This window comes from Pan troglodytes, chromosome 22, assembly GCF_028858775.2.
Source record: "Pan troglodytes isolate AG18354 chromosome 22, NHGRI_mPanTro3-v2.0_pri, whole genome shotgun sequence".
Classification (NCBI taxonomy): Eukaryota; Metazoa; Chordata; class Mammalia; order Primates; family Hominidae; genus Pan; species Pan troglodytes.
Genome location: NC_072420.2, coordinates 34,094,825 through 34,100,012, shown reverse-complemented (window position 1 = coordinate 34,100,012; position 5,188 = coordinate 34,094,825). Strand labels below are relative to the sequence as shown.

The 5,188-nt window shown below is 48.3% G+C and overlaps 1 long non-coding RNA gene across 1 annotated transcript; it reads right to left on the bottom strand.

Moving 5' to 3' along the window:
* Positions 1–1,026: 1,026 nt before the first annotated feature.
* LOC107972525 (uncharacterized) lies at positions 1,027–2,689 on the bottom strand. Its single transcript, XR_001715164.4, has 3 exons — positions 2,521–2,689; positions 1,753–1,895; positions 1,027–1,248 (listed from the first exon to the last, which is right to left on the bottom strand). It is a non-coding gene; the product is annotated as an uncharacterized LOC107972525 (long non-coding RNA).
* Positions 2,690–5,188: the final 2,499 nt, after the last annotated feature.

Here is a 5,188-nt window from a genome sequence, read left to right as displayed (position 1 = left end):
AAATTAGCCAGGCATGGTGGCATGTGCCTGTAATCCTTGCTACTTGGGAGGCTGAGACAGGAGAATCACATGAACCCAGGAGGTGGAGGTTGCCGTGAGCTGAGATCATGCTGCTGCACTCTAGCCTGAGCCACAGAGCAAGACTCTGTCTCAAAAAAAAAAAAAAAAAAAAAAAAAAAAAAAAAAAAATTGTAACCTGTATATCATTCTAAATAAATACTTTTGGCCAGATGTGGTGGCTCACACCTGTAATTCCAGCACTTTGGGAGGCTGAGGTGGGTGGATCACCTGAGGTCAGGAGTTCAAGACCAGCCTGGCCAACATGGTGAAACCCCATCTCTACTAAAAATAGAAAAATTAGCCAGGCATAGTGACAGGTGCCTGTAATCCCAGCTACTTGGGAGGCTGAGGCACGAGAATTGCTTGAACCTGGGAGATGGAGGTTGCAGTGAGCTGAGACAGCACCACTGCACTCCAGCCTGAGTGCAGAGTAAGGCTCCATCTCAAAAAAAAAAAAAAAAGAAAAGAAAAAGAAATACTTTTGTGCCTAATTTTATAGTGAGTTGTGTATTTGTTTATAAAGGGGGCTCCATATATTATATACACTTCAGCCCTACAAACCCTGAATCTGCACCATCCCTTTCCATTAATTCCTTACCTTGTAATCAGTTGATCTTCCTGAAGCATTTCTAATAGCCTAGAGGGACTCCTCTCACCTCCCTCAGGAGAGTGGGTGGGGGATGGCAGAAAGAAGCCAACATTTTTTGCTGGCCAGTGGTGCTTCTCTAGGTATTATAACACTCAGACCTCCCAGTTAGGCAGGCGATGGCTGTCCCATGGGGACACCAGCAGAGTTCAGTGACTTGGCCTGTGGTGGGTTTGCACTGCGGTAGGTCTGCTAAACTGTAACTGTATTTCCTAGAATTCCCCTCCCTGAAAAGTTCTGAGGTAACGTGGGCAGGGAAGGATGTTTGTGTGTGTCTTGGTCCATTTTCTGTTGCTTATAACAGAATATCTGAAGCCGGGTAATTGATAAAGAAAAGGCATTTATTTCTTACATTTTGGGAGGCTGAGAAGTCCAAGGTCTAGGGACTAAATCTGGTGAGGGCCTTCTTGCTGGTGGAGATTCTCTGCAGAGTCATGAGGTGGTCAGGGCATCACATGGCAAGGGGGGCTGAGGGTGCTAAGGTGCTCAGATTTATCGTCCTCTTTTTTTTTTTCTTTTGAGATGGAGTATCACTCTGTTGCCTAGGCGGAGTGCAATGGTGCAATCTTGGCTCACTGCAACCTCTGCCTCCAGGGTTCAAGCAATTCTCCTGCCTCAGCCTCCCAAGTAGCTGGGATTACAGGCACCTGCCACCACACCCGGCTGATTTTTGTATTTTTAGTAGAGTTGGTGTTTCACCTGTTGCCCTGGTCTTGAACTACTGACCTCAAGTGATCCACCTGCCTCGGCCTCCCAAAGTGTTGGGATTACAGGAGTGAGCCACCATGCCCATCCCCTCTTTTATAAAGCCACCAGCCCCACTCCCATGATAATCCATTGGTCCATGAACCCATTAGTCCATGAATGAATCCACCCATCCATGAGGGCAGGATCACCATAACCAATCACCTCTGAAAGGCCTCATTCCTCCATACTGCCATATTGGGAATCAAATTTCCAGCACGTGAAATCTGGGGACACATTCAAACCCTAGCAATGTGCGAGACTTGGAAGATGGAAGGAAAGGTGCAGCCATATTCCTTTACCCTTGGGAGGCTGGGGCAGGGCACAAGGCATCCATCTTTGCAGCTCCCGACCTGTGGCTTCTCTGCTGACGTCCTAGATGGCAGGGATGCAGACAGGCTCCAGGCTCCTCCAGCTCCCCGTGGATCTCATGTGGTCGTGTAAGCTGGAGGTGTGGAGATGGAGAGCAGGGTGAGGAGGGTGGCAGCTGAGCCTTAGATTTCAGCTTGTCCCTGCTTCCTCCATCTCTTGTCCACCTTCTCTTCCCAGCCTCCTTCCCTGAGGACTTCAGGCTCCAGTACCGGACAGGGGAAAATTGTCTCTCCTGGACTGTGCACACATCTCTCATGTTTATGTGAGGTCAAATCTCTGTACTATAACAACACACACACACACACACACACGCACACACACACACACACATCACATCACATGATGGTTTTGCTTGTTGGATCAAAATCTGGCTGATCATGCCCCAAATCACACAGCCAATGAGTGGCAGTGTGGGCTCCTAGCCAGGCCTGTCTAGTGCCAAAGCCCCCTGCATTTCACAGCAAACTTCTCATCATGCTGTTCAGTTTTCTCGTAATGAGACCCAGCTCTGTGCCCAGTCAAGCGCTCCACAGCTCCCCATGACCCGGCTATTCCATCAGTGAGTCTTTGAAATTGTACTTCGTGAAGGTCACATGTGCCCTACTTGTTTGCCTCTTCCTCTGCTGTTCACCCCACCTGTTTGCACCTCTCCCTGCCTTCATCTACAACGCCTCCCCCAACCCCCACTCCTGCCATACCCACAGTCCAAATTCTACAACTTCTGGACTCCATTTCCTGAGAACTCTGTTGCCTTCTCTGACTACCATCTTCCACTGTTTGCTGCCATTTTGTGACATCGTTGGTGTCCGTGGGGATTGACATAGCCAAAGGCAGGGCCGCTGACACCTGTGAGTGGGTAGGTGAGTGTCTTCCCTGGATTCAACAGAGCTGTAAGAGCTCCGAGCTCAAAGTAGGCCTTGATCATTACCAAGTGGGGCCTTGATATGTGACTTGGTGCCCCCTTGTTTCAAGAAATTCCAGGATCAAGGTCAGAGGAATTGGCATGTTAGCGAAAGGATGAATTCCCTTAGGTCTCCGGTGATGGGCTGGGTTTTTCTCACTGTTTGTCATGGGCCACAGCCCCCTCCTTTCACCAGCCTACACTTGTTGCATTTCTACTTCCCCAGTGGGGCCATCATAAAACATCATTCCAGTAATGCCAAGTCTTCTCTAGTCTTTTGCCTCCTGTCTGGGACCCTCACAAGAGTAACTATTACACATACAGCATTCTACATTTAATTCCTCCTGAAAACAGGGAATGAATGATATCCTGATTTTTTTTTTTTTTTTGAGACAGAGTCTTGCTCTGTCACCCAGGCTGGAGTGCAGTGGCACAATCTCGGCTCATTACAACCTCCGCCTCCTAGATTCAAGTGATTCTCGTGTCTCAGCCTCCCGAGTAGCTGGGATTACAGGCGCCCACCACCATGCCTGGCTAATTTTTGTATTTTTAGTAGAGACGGGGTTTCACCATGTTGGCCAAACTGGTCTTGAACCCTTAGCCTCATGTGATGTGCCCGCCTCAGCCTCCCAAAGTGCTGGGATTACAGGCGTGAGCCACTGCGCCCGGCCGATATCCTGAAATTTGTCAGGGAGAAGAGACAACAGGCAGAGAAAAGAAAATCTTCCAGTTCCTTTTTAACTCCTTGAAAAACAGGAGACTCCTACACTTTAAGTATACGAAGCTTTAATATTCCTGACTTTGGTATGTAGGAAAAGCACCCACAACCCCAGGGCCACAGCCCAGGGCCTGGGAAGCTGCCAGTAATAACTAGAAGGCCCAGGCCTGAGATTTTTTTTTCATGAGTTCTCAGGACAGGACTTGTGTAACGAATCCTCTTGGGTTTTGTAATTCAGAAAAACTCAAACCAATCCCCATTTCCTGGAAGGATTAAGAGCCTATCATTTTTTCTGTGTGTTTAAATTTGCTCGCCGACTGGGTGCGGTGGCTCACTCCTGTAATCCCAGTGCTTTGAGAGGCTGAGGCAGGAAGAATCCCTTGAGCCCAGGAGTTGGAGACCAGCCTGGGCAACACAGCAAGACCTCGTCTCTACAAAAAATTTTTAAAAATAAAAATTAGCTGGGAATGGTGGCCTATGCCTATAATCCCAGCTGCTCAGGAGGCTGATATGGGAGGATTGCTTGAGCCGAAGAGTTCAAAGCTGCAGTGAGCTATGGTCGCGCCACTGTACTTTAGCCTGGGTGATAGAGCAAGACTCTGTCTCAATAATAATAATAATAATTTTGCACTCTGGGATCCTGCAGACTTCCAGGAAAAACCTGGCAGCTTGGGCATGAGTAGGAGCAGTTTATTAACCAAGGGCTCATGCTAGGTAGCAGCTGCTGGAAGGCAGTGGTCCACAACCTTTTTGGCACCAGGGACCAGTTTCGTGGAAGACAATTTTTCCAAGGACCAGGCGGGGGGTGGGGGGCGGGGGAGCAGAGAGGAATGGTTTCGGGATGATTCAAGCACATTCCATTTATTGTGCACTTTATTTCTATAATTATTACTTTATAATATATAATGGAATAATTATACAACTCACCATAATGTAGAATCAGTGGGAGCCCTGAGCTTGTTTTCCTGGAACTAGGCGGTCCCTTCTGGGGGTGATGGGAGACAGTGACAGATCATCTGTCACTAGATTCTAATGAGGAGTGTGCGACCTAGATCCTCTGCGTGTGCAGTTCACAATAGGGTTCACGCTCCTATGAGAAGCTAGTGCCTCTGCTGATCTGACAAGAGGCAGAGCTCAGGGGCGAGCAATGGGGAGCGGCTGTAAACACAGATGAAGCTTTGCTTGTAGCTCAACCCTGTTCATGAGCAGTGGTTGGGGACCCCTTCTGTAAGCCACAGCCAGGAGGAGGCCCATGGGGCATCTGATGAGTCACTACAAGGCTGTGGGCAAACTGGGAGCTATGCCCATATCCTCTAATAAGAAGAGGTACCATTTATTGACCTCCTGCCCTGTGCTGTATATATCGCTCTGCCAACCCTCATAACACATCTATGAGGTAAGGGTAATGGCCATTTATCTTGATTTCTGACTGTCCAGCATCTTTGGAACGCTCTTGCTGTACTGGGAGGATTTTCAGTCTTGTGAGTATTTACTGCTTCCAGAAAATTCAAATTCCCAACCTCCCTTGCAGCCATGCTTTCCAGCCTGTGTCAACCCCACCTTCTGTGGGAGCCTCCTCCCACTATACACCTTCACTGGACCCAGAATCACGCACGATTTCACCTCAAAGAATCACCTGGAGCTCCCTACACACCCCCAATTCCTTGACAATTTTTCATGAGGGACATCAGTTCCATATAACCCAAAGAATCTAATGTCACATATTCTAAAAGTGAAAAACAGTTGT